Source organism: Hemicordylus capensis, chromosome 2 (assembly GCF_027244095.1).
Source record: "Hemicordylus capensis ecotype Gifberg chromosome 2, rHemCap1.1.pri, whole genome shotgun sequence".
Classification (NCBI taxonomy): domain Eukaryota; kingdom Metazoa; phylum Chordata; class Lepidosauria; order Squamata; family Cordylidae; genus Hemicordylus; species Hemicordylus capensis.
This window is the reverse complement of record NC_069658.1, coordinates 263,750,740-263,763,081: the sequence shown is the minus strand read 5'-3', so window position 1 is coordinate 263,763,081 and position 12,342 is coordinate 263,750,740.

Here is a 12,342-nt window from a genome sequence, read left to right as displayed (position 1 = left end):
GGCGGGCCCTGCGTCAGACGCAGCAGGGGGCGTGGCTTCACTCAGAAATGGGACTGTGTGCCCTGTTTGAGAGCAAATACTGGCCAGTGCTCCAGTGCCATTCATTGCAGTTTAACATTTAATCTTCCTCAAGCTTGTCCCTCCAGAAGTCACTTTTGAGGACTATTGTGGAGGTCTGTTGCTTGCATGACTGCAAATGATTAGAAGTGCTTGTAATCACCCCTCTCCATGGCACCTCCTTAGTGCCAAGCTCCTGCAAAAGCACACCCTACACAGGAAATCATAAAAGCCCATAATGCAATCTGACAAAGTATTGAAAACAGACACACGAGTCCATCAGAAAGCAGCACCCATCAGAACAGCCTACCCTTGGAGTTTAAAATGTGGTGGTAGTGGAATCTGTTGGGGCCCAGCCAGGTACCTGAAAACTGATGGGAGTCCTATCCAGGACTGGAACTCAGGAGGACCTGCGCGTTCAAACTGTAGATCTACTTTGATCTAGAAGTTGGGGTAAGCAGCAAGGTGGCCAAATTTGCAGTGGATACCAAACTATTTAGGGTAGTGAAATCCAAAACAGATTGTAAGGAGGTCCAAAAGGAGCTCTCCAAACTGGGTGAGTGGGTGACAAAATGGCAAATGCATTTCAATGTTGCCAAGTGTCAAGTGATGCATATTGGGATGAAAAACCCCAACTTCACGTATACGCTGATGGAAACTGAGCTGTCGGTGACTGAGCAGGAGTGGGATCTTGCGGCAGCAGCTGTGAAAAAGGCCAATTCCATGCTAGGGATCATTAGGAAGGAGACTGAAAATAAAACTGCTAATATTATAATGCCCTTATACAAAACTATGGTGTGGCCACACCTGGAGTACTGCATTCAATTCTGGTCACCACATCTAAAAAAGGACATTGTAGAACTGGAAAAGGTGAAGAAGAGGGCAACCAAGATGATCAGGGGCCTAGAGCACCTTCCTTGTGAGGCAAGGCTACAACATCTGGGGCTTTTTAGTTTAGAAAAAAGACGATGACCGTGGGGAGACATGATAGAGGTCTATAAAATCATGCATGGTGGAGAGAAAGTGGATAGAGAGAAATTTCTCTCACACGTAACACTAGAACCCGGGGTCATCCCATGAAATTGATCGCCAGGAAATCTAGAACCAACAAACAGAAATACTTTTTCACACAACACATAATCAACTTGTGGAATTCTCTGCCACAAGACAGTGGCAACCAACAACCTGGATGACTTTAAGAGGGGTTTGGATAACTTCACGGAGGAGAGGTCTATCAACGGCTACAAGTCTGAGGGCTATAGGCTACCTCCAGCCTCAGAGGCAGGATGCCTTTGAATACCAGTTGCAGGGGAGTAGCAGCAGGAGAGAGGGCATGCCCTCAACCTGCTGTAGGCTCCCTGTGGCATCTGGTGGGCCACTGTGTGAAACAGTGAACTAGATGGACTTTGGGCCTGATCCAGCGGGGCTGTTCTTATTAATCTGTGTCCAAGAAGTTATGCTGGGTTCACAGACAATCATTTGCAAGCTTGTGGATTAGACAAGTCTCTTCACTAACTGTGTCGTTTATTTATTTTTATTATTATATATTTTTATTATTGTTTACATTTATATCCTGCTCTTCCTCTGAGGAGTTCATGCTTATTTTTACCCTCAACAACCCTGTGAGGTAGGTTAGGCTGAGAGATACATGACTGAAAGTGGATTTGAACTCGGGTCTTCCTGGTCCTAGTCCAACACTCTAACCATTATGTTATGCTGGCTCTGAACACCCAGGTGATACTGTTGGGACAAGGGAATTCGAATGTTTTGCCACAACAAAGACTCTTCAGTACAATTTGAACATTCCAAATAGTTCAAGATGTTTTAAAGATAATGAATTACATTGTTCAAAAAACAATTTCAAACATCTTAAACATAATTTTAAATATATATAATTTCATTTTTCAAAAATACATTTTTGAACAATTTTAAATTTTTACAGTAGTACACTTTGGATTTGTTTTTTTTACAGAAAGTAGAAGCAGAAATGCCTGTTTATGTCCATGCAACCTGTTCCAGTTTAAGAGTTTCTGATATTACAGGGTAAGAGTCTCCTCAAGGTATGGGCAACTGAGAGGCTACAAACAGGGAGACTGGGCATGAGCAAACTTAGAAGACAACCTGATAGGGTAGGGAATAATGACACTCTAGTCTAGTGTATCAGGAAAAGAGGAAAAAGGAGAAAATCTGAGGAGGTAGTGGAGAATGAGAAGCTAGCCTCTCAGAAAACCCTACAGGGAAATGAACATTAATTACGTTCAATATCTGGTTTTCAATATCTATAGTTCGGGATTGTTAAGAAGATTAATGTCATTTGTTGATTACTATTTAGCTTATTGTATTTTTGAAAATACAGGTTCTCATTTGGGAATGTATTTACTATACTATATACCTAATGGCACAGTGGGGAAGTAACTTGCCTAGGGAGCATGAGTTTGCCAGTTCAAATCCCTGTTGTTATGTTTCCCAGACTATGGGAAACACCTATATCGGGCAGCAGCGATATAGGAAGATGCTGAAAGGCATCATCTCGTACTACGCAGGAGATGGCAATGGTTAACCTCTCCTGTAAAGAGAGGAAACCATATGAAACCAAAGAAAACCACATGGCTCTGTGGTCGCCAGGAGTCGACAATGACTCGATGGCACAACTTTACCTTTAGATAGGGATAAATATAAGTGTAAATATTTATTTATTGATTTATTTCTTTATTTATTGAATTTATATACTGCCTAGTATAAAAATCTCTAGGCAGTGTACAGAATTAAAACATAATATATAACACATTTAAAATTCATAAAAAGATAAAAATTATAGTTAAAAACACATTTAAATTTAAAAATAGAATCTCAGTTGAGAGCCTGGGAAAACAGGTACATCTTCAGGAAAAATAAAAAAGAAAAGCAATTTGCAAACAGAGAAGGAGATGTTCTTATTTCAGCAGGGTGCGTGTTCCAAAGCCCTGGGGCAGCCACAGAAAAGGCCCAGTCCCAAGTTGCCACCAAATGAGTTTGCGACACCCATAGTCGAACCTCTCCAGATGACCAGGTGACAGAGTTCACAACAGAGAAGGCATTCTCTTAAATACCCTAGACCTAAGCTGTTAAGGACCTTATAGGTAATAACTAGCACTTTGTAGTTCGTTCGGAAACCTATCAGCAGCCAGTGCAGTTCTTTTAGAATTGCTGTTATATGGTCCCTTTGGGTAAACCCAGAGACCAGTCTGGCTGCCATAGTCTATACCAATTGAAGTTTCCAAACTACGTACAAAGGCAGCCCCATGAAGAGTGCATTACAGTAGTCAAGCCTAGAGGTTACCAGCATATGTACCACCGTCTTAAGGTCACTAGTCTCCAAGAACGGACGTATCTGGCATATCAGCCGAAGCTGATAAAAAGCACTCCTGGCCTCATCCTCATTCTGAGAAACCAGGGAGAGTTTGGGAGCCCGGAGCACTCCCAGTCCACGAACCTATACCAGCAACAGTCACTGGAGGTACTATGCTGGGAGTAGATAGGGCAGTTACACCCCCCCCCCACACACACTAAATAAAGATAATCCCCACATTAAAAAGGTGCCTCTTTGTCCAATTAGCAGGGGTTCCAGGTTCAATCCCTGGCAATCTCCAGGTAGGGCTGGGAAAGACTCCTACCTGAAACTTTGGAGTTCTGCTGCCACTCAGTATAAACAATACTGAGCTAAACAGACTAACGGTCTGATTTGGTACAAGGCAGCTTCCTATGTTTAGAACAATTCTGCTGTACCAAACCAAAGGTTTGGATAGAAACTGGCATTTCCCCCCTCTAACAATAGCCAGCTAGATCTTCTGGGAACCTGAAAAGCACAGCACAAAGACAACAGCTCTCTTGTGTTGTTTGTCCTCAGAGGATGTGGAATTCCAAGGTATTCTGCCTCTGGACATGGAGGTTCCGTTTAAGTTATCAAAAGATTTCAATACTCTGCAAAACCCTTCCCCCATGAATAGCAGAAGCAGAATTATGTAAATATATGCAGATTTACTAAATCGGAACCCTTTATTCCAGCTCCTAAATCCAGATTTTCATGGCATAGATTATGTCATGCAATTTGCAATTTGGTTGCAAAATTTTAATTTTTGTTTTAGCATAGTTATACATAGCATTGGTTTCACCTAGGAAGGCAGATCTTATATAGCTCTTCCCAGAAACTAATTTTTAAGGTGGACCATATTTTGAATGAAAAGCTGAAGGGCCAGTGGTATATAAATGTAAATGTAAGTGCTATTTACTCTCCCCCCAGCCCCCCGACACCACCTCCACTCACTCCTGTCTAAACTGAGAGAGAAGTGTGCACAAAACTGGAAAACCCAGTTCAGCTCAAATAGAACTGGACTTGAGCCGATTTGTGCAAATTCAAACTGGGCCTGGTTTGAGTGGGCTCGAAACTACTGGTAAAGGGGAATCTGGTAATCTGGTAATACCAGTAAAGCGGGGAGCAGGGGACTTCGCTGAAACTAGTTGGGGCGGGAGGGGAGTACGTTTTTACTGCTGGCGGGGGGTGTGTGGCTCTCCCCCACCCCCACTTTATGCTGGTCAAAGACCCAAATAAAGACTATGCCATGCACCCCTGCTGGAGCAGGCAGAGCCGGTGGGGCCTCCCTGCATGTGTAACGGTCATGCAAATGGCCCCTGTGTATGCGTGGAGGCCATTTATTGACCTCGATGCATGTGCAGAAGCCTGGACTAGCCCTGCCTGCTCCGGCGGGGGTCGGGAGGGGCCATTGCCAGCCCGAGCCACCACCAGTGGCACTTCTAAGGTCAACATTTACTCCCTTTCCACCCCAATTTACCGGATTCCCTTTTACCAGTAAGTTCCGAGCCGGCTCGAACCAGGCCTGATTCGGTTCTGACCAGAATCCTTCAATTCGAGCCAGCTTGCACACCCCTACTGAAAGAAGAGTTCTTGGATGGGCAAAGGGCCCTTGAAGCCAGTGTTCTAATTTTTTTCCATCTGTGTATGGAATGAGTTTTGTTCTGGGCAGAAGTATCAAGGCAGTGTGTGCATCCATGCATTCAGAATGGGGCCTTCCTGATTCAACCTGAGTGGGATCTAAAACTAACTGAGCAGATATCAAAAAACTTGTGAGCACAGGCACATGCGCACGCCTTAGAGGGAACACTGCTTGAAGCCCCTACTCCCCAGCATGAACAGCATTGGAGGCTTGGGCAGAGCCATCTTCTTATGTACCTTAGCTTTTCACTTGCTCCCTTGAGCTCTTTTGCCAAGACGGGCAAACGGAATGATGTAGTGGAGGTACATACCAGGAGAACTTTGCCAAATCCTCTGTTGCCACTGACATTCAGAGGGATGGGGCTCAAGAGCCCTTTGCTTGTGTCTCAGTTTATGTGTCAGTGACCTTGAGCCCAAGGGCCAGGAAAGAAGGCCTCGGGGGCTTGGTTGAGTTGTTGGGCAGCCACTATCACACCCAGATTCTCTTTTGCCTTCTTCTAGCTGTTAAAAAGTTGCTGAACAACAGCAAAGAGGAAGAGGAGGACTATGATGGAGAGGATGAAGAAATGGAGGATGGTGGGGAGGTGCTAAGAAGTTGGAACAACAGACATCAGGAGCTACAGCTGCGAAATCCTGCAAGATCCAGCCTTCCTGTGGAGAGCAAGTGAAACAGTCAGAAGGGGACAGAGATTGTCAGTGCAAAGAGAGGATGAAGAACAGTATCAAAGTATGGTTGGTTATACGTGGAAAGATTCAGAAGAAAGCTGGTTGCCATCTTGGTTATAGATGGCAAGATTCAGAAGCAAAGCCAAACTAGTGCCATGTGGGAAAAGTTGTTCAGATGCAGGTAGAGTGGGGAAAACGTCCTCTGGAGATCCCACTTGACACATCAGAGAATCCACATTGGGGACTGTCCCTCTGAGTGCCTGGAGTGTGGTAAGTGCTTCAGCCAAAGCTCCCACCTTCTGCAGCAACAGGCCCCAAACATGCTGGGAGTGTGGGAAATGTTTTACCCTTGACATGGATATGGAGGCTTATCTGCCGAGCCATGCAGTGAAACAAATGCACTGTTTGTGGGGAAGGGGTCATCTGGGCCTGTCACCTAGAGGAACACTGGAGAATCCACACTGAAAAGAGGCCTTTTAAACATCTCAAGGTTGGGGAGGCCTATAAGCAGAGCTCCTACCTGGTCAAGCACCAGTGCAGTCACATGTGGGGAAAGACATACCCGTGCACCATCTGCAGGAAACAATTCTCCCAGAGCCCCTATTTCTGATGGGCATCATTTAATAATAATGGCTTCCCACCTACAATGCACAGGCACCCAAGCATTGCATGATGAAAATGTGTACAAATACATATTACAGACATGTCAAATACAAAATCCAAGTAAGAGTTGTAACATTAAAGTGTGGAAACATTTCTTGAAAACATTTTTCTTTTCTGTACAAGTGAAATTGGGGACAAAATTTTAAACCAGAATTTAGATTCTTAGAAGCTGGTAGTGTCTTCAGTGACCAGATAAAATTGTCTTGGGGGCAAGGTCTGGCCAGTGGGTTACAGGTTTGTTGTCCCTGTTCTAAGATATTAAAACAATCTTGAATCCTGTGAATTCTGATCTGCTTTCATTCTGAGTCCACATGTAAGAAAGCCTCATTCAGACATTAAGTTGTACCTGCATTCAAATGTGTGTGTACATGTCTTGTAAACCGCCCAGAGAACTTGCATTTTAGATGGTCTAAAAATGTGTTAAATAAATAAATTCACACATATTCTTGTGTGAATGTGTACATTAACTGTACCTGTGTACACTATACACACATTATAAGGGTGCTGAACATATGTGAATATGGCTAAAGTGAGATGTTTTAAATGCAGGAAAAGCTGTATTTTCACAGTTCATCCTTGATTATGTGGCTGCAACATTTAATCAATTAGATCAATCAATTACAACATTTTAACCGACTAAAGTTCCCTCTAATTATTTGGGGAAAAGATTTTTCATGGTTTTAAAAATATAGGTAGTCATAAAAACTGCAGATGGCAAGTGCTGCCTTAGAAGAAGCATTCCCTTCTGTGTGACAGAAAATGGGGAATACCTCCTCTCAGACAGCAGCACCTGCTGTATCTCAAACCCAAGTCAAGCAGTCTGCCCAGGTGAGTACATGCCTCCACAAAGCCATTAGTTTCAAGAGCTGTAATGTTCACCTCCAGACCTTAATTGCTCCAGTCAGAAAATGGAGACATGTTGAAACTTGATCTTGATGGCGGTCTCTTCCAATGACCACTTTGGAATGTTAAACTAGGTGAGAAATTTTATTGGCTGCTTAGCCAATTGCATAACATAAAAGCTATACAGTTGGCACTGCATGACATACATCTGTCTTCCAGAACCAGACAAATCATAAAACCAGAGTTGGCTTTACTGGGAGGCAAGATGAAGCAGCAAACTTTGAGTACCAAGCAGGAGACAGGCACATCTGACCTATGGTACAACTCACTCTCCTAGGCAACGCTCATGGGAATTAACCAGCGCTGCTTCACAGCACTGCTTTCCTATTTAGTGTATACCTTTTATTTCAATGAGGTGCTGGAGAATTTTTTAGTGGATTGTTCTTCATGTTAACTAGAAAGAGAGGGCGATAGCACGATTTGCATGTTCAAACTCAGGCATTGGGTGTTGACTCCTGGGGTCTGGAGAAGTTGCCAGAATTCTAATTCTACTGACAGGCTTAGTTATTCCCCTACTAGGTGTTGGGAGTCCACAGGCGCAGCACAGAAGCCTTGAAGGTGTTTCTAGACTGCTAGTGTTGGGGACAATACAGTACAGCAGGGGTTCTGAAACAGGGTCCCCGAAACAGGGTCCCCAGGTGTTGGACTACAACTCCGATCATTCCCAGCCACAGTGACTTTTGTCGTAGTTCCAACAGCATCTGGCGACCTATGTGAGAACACCTGCAGTACAGAACTTATGAGAACTTTCCTTCTGGTAAGAGACTGGAGCAAGCAGCAGAGCATTCTCTCTGTTGGTGCATCAGGGAAAGTCAAGGCATATTCATCTCATGGTATTTACAGTCTTCACTTGAATAGATGAAACTGCGTTTCTCAAGGGTCAGCTCATGCAACCCACATTTGTGCTTGTCTTCAAACAAGGTTGACACTTCCATCCATCAGCCTGGTTTGCCATTGTGTACAATATGGTCTGGTCTGCCACAAACCACATAAGAACAGCCCTTCTGGATCAGGCCCAAGGCCCATCTAGTCCAGCATCCTGTTTCACACAGTGGCTCACCAGATGCCGCTAGGAGCCTACAGGCAGGAGTTGAGGGCACGCCCTCCCTCCTGCTGTTACTCCCCTGCAACTGGTACTCAGAGGCATCCTGCCTTTAAGGCTAGAGGTAGCCTATAGCCCTCCGACTAGTAGCCGTTGATAGACTTCTCCTCCATGAAGTTATCCAAACCCCTCCTAAAGCCTTCCAGGTTGTTGGCTGTCACCACATCACTGGCATTAATGTGATGGGTTGCATCAGTTGCAATAATTACAAGGCAATTGCAGCCATCACAGAGTAAATTGCCTTGCCACCCAGATAATTGATTCTGTCACCATCACAGGCAATATGCTCAAATGGATGGGGCCAAGGTGGGAGGTGATGGGCCTTTTCAAGTGATTGCATTATGAAAACACCACAGTATATTGTCACATTTCTACGGATTTCTATATCTTGAGTTCATTCTTGATGCAAGGTAATCTGTCCTACTAAAAACAAACAAAAACACATGAAGCAGAGGGGAGGAACAAACAGTTTCTACAATTGAGGGAAGTAAACAGCAAGGTTCCAAAATAATCTTCCTTGGGATCAGTGCCCAAAAATAATCTGGAGGCAGATGTCAGCTAAGTTTGCAGATGATGTCAAACTTTGCAAGATGGTAACATCCCGGTAAAGGCCTCTAAATGGATATCTCTAAACTGAGTGAATAGTCAACAGAAGAGTAGATGATGGTGAGAGAGATAGTGAGTGTGTGTACACCACGCATATGTTGATGAGGTCTAAATTTACTGCGACTGCCCAAGAAAGTTATTTTAGGATAAGACTAGAAAAGTCACTGAATCTGTCAGCTGTGCGCTGCAGTAAAGAAAAGGCCATGATCAAGAAATGGAAGAAAAATAAACCTTACAGGTATCATGCCATTACATTAAACCTTACAAATAAAATAAACCTTATCATGCCTTTATATGAATCTATCATGTGTCCACATGAATACCATTTACAGTTCTGATCAGGGCTTCTTGTGAAGGATGAAAAGGTGCAGAAAAGGGCAACGAAAATAATCAGAAGCTTGGAGCATCTCTTATGTATAAAGTCAGTGTGAAATGTTGTGGCTTTTTAGTGTATAAGGGATGGGGTGGGTGGGATCAAGATTTAACACTTCACAACATGTGGAAGGAATACATTTCTCTCTTGCTTTCTCACACACATTTGAGATCAGGGGAAACCCCTGCTAACTTGGCAAAGAGGCACCTTTTAACATGGTAATTCTCTTTATTTAGCAGGGGGAGAGTAACAGGTGGGAGTATCCACCCCCAGCATAGTACCTCCAGTGACTGTTGCTGGTGGATATCTTATGTTTCTTTTTAGATTGTGAGCTGTTTGTGGACAGAGATCCATCTTATTTATTTGTTATCTCTCTGTGTAAACTGCCCAGAGCCATTTTTGGAAGAGCAGTATATAAATCAAAATAATAATAATAATAATCATTCAGTGAAACAGACTTGCAGATGGTTGAGGACATACAAAAGGAAGCACATGCTTATGCAACACATTATTACCTTATGGAATTAAGTTACCGTCACATAATTAACTTATGGAATCAGTTACCACAAGTCATGGTAAAAGCCATTATCTTAGATGGCTTTAGAACAGAATCAATGGAGCCAAGGCTTATCAGTGGTGGTCAGTCATGACAGCTAAGTGGAGCCTCAAGATTCAGAGACAGTGGCTGACATTCTGACTAAACTACTTGACAGATTTCCTACTGGAATTAAACAGTCTTTCAGAGTAACTCCTGAGCAATAGTAGTGAATAACTTGGTCTCTAGATGTCAACAAGTGTACCTCTGATACCAGATACTGGCTGACATTCAGACTAACTTACTGAATACTGCTACTCAAGGGGCAGTCTAGAGCAGGGATCCTCAATGCTGGGTCCCAAGATGTTATTGGACTTCAACTCCCATAATCCCCAACCAAAGGCCACTGGGGCTGGGGATTATGGGAGTTGAAGTCCAATAACATCTGGGGACCCAATGGTTGAGAATCCCTGGTCTAGAGGACTACTAAACGTCAATAAGACTTCCTCTAGTGAACTGAGGCAGGATGTCAGCCACTGAACAAAGACAGGGGATGATTATCTCCTCAGTGTCCTGTTTGTAAACTTTTCCTGTTTGTAAACCACAGTTTCTGTGGCTGAATTTAACTGTCCAGCCACAGTGTTAAAGCAGGCTCTTAACACTTTTAGCTGTAATGAATCCAAGCATCTTCATCTCGCTGCTTTAAATATCATGTTTAAACAATAGAAAATAAAGAAAGATCCCACCTCCTTTCTGTTGTGATCTTGTGCAGAGTTTGCTGGAAGTAAATATCACTCAGTTCAATGGAATTAACTCTCTTAGGATCATAGGAAGCTGCCTTATACTGAGTCAGACCATAGGTCTATCTAGCTCATTATTGTCTACAGAATGGCAACGGCTTCTCCAAGGTTGCAGGCAGGAGTCTCTCTCAGCTCTATCTTTGAGATGCCAGGGAGGGAACTTGGAACCTTCTACATGCAACCATGCAGGTGCTCTTCCCAGAGCAGCTCCATCTTCCCAGAGGAATATCTTACAGTGCTCATATGTAGTCTTCCATTCAAATGTAAAACAGGGCAGACCCTGTTTAAAAAGGGGGAAAGTTCATGTTTGCTACCACAAGACCCGCTCGCCTCTCTTGTATTGGTATTCTTAAGAAACTTTATAAATATTAGGTTTCAACGAAAAAAGTTCACAAAAGTTTACAAAGGAAAATTAAAAAATGAGAATATAGTTCCATATTTCAAAGAGTCTCACAATCTAAAAAGAAGCACTGTAAGCATCAGCAACAACCACTGGAGGGATGCTCTGGATTGAATAAAGACAGTTGCCATGGGTGGATTAAGCTCTTTGCTACCCATACGCGGCCAAAGATTGCCGCCCCACTGGCAAGGGGGGGGGTGGAGTTTAAGTTAATATCTTAATTAAAACTGCCACTGCACAGGAGCGCGGAAGCGCAAGCTCCTCATGCACCCACCGTCCCGTCACCCAAATTATGACAGGGGTGGGCAGGTGCATGCCGTGTGGGATGCAAAGGGGAAATGGGTGGCAGAGAGGGCAGGCAGGCAGGCAGGGAGAGCCAATGAAGAGGAGAGGGCAGCGATAGATCCTACCCCATGCCCACCTACCGCCCAAATGAGAGCAATCACTCTGTTTCGGGCCCGTTCTGCGTACACATGTACACTGCCCAGAGTCTTCGGAGTGGGCGGTATATCAAATGTTTCAAATAAATAAATAAATTTCCCCTTTGCATCCTGCACCGCTGCCGCTATGCTGTGCTGTCAAGCGAAAAAGACCACGTAAACACACACACACACTCTAAAAATGTATATATATATTTCCTTTATAAAATGCCGCTGGGGGATATTTGCCACTGTAGGCAGCCGCCTCCACTGCCTCTCCCGTAATCTGCCTAGGGGGTTTGCTAAAAAATAGTTACCTCTGCCCTAGGGTTGTCAACTGTCCCTCATTTCAGGGATGAAATGTTGGTCCCTATAGGTTGCAGGCAGGAATCTCTCTCAGCAAACTTGGAACCTTCTGCTCTTCCCAGAGTGGCTCCTAAAGGGAATATCTTGCAGTGCTCACACATCAAGTCTCCCATTCATATGCAACCAGGGTGGACCCTGCTTAGCTAAGGGGACAAGTCGTGCTTGCTACCACAAGACCAGCTCTCCTCTCTCTAGGAGAGAGTTCTGTTAAAACTCCTTGGTCTTTACTTTTGAATAAACATGCATAGACTCAAAATGTACGGCGGCTATTCTTCTGGAATGGGGTGATTGATTTAAGCGTACGGACTCTTAGCGACCACATAGATAGATTCTCTCCAGGATGATCTGTCTTTAGCTTGGCCTTTAAGGTCTCTCAGTGGTGTATTCATTGCTGTCCTAATAAAGTCCATCTACCTTGCTGCTGGTCGCCGTCTTCTCTTTAAGAACATAAGAACAGCCCTG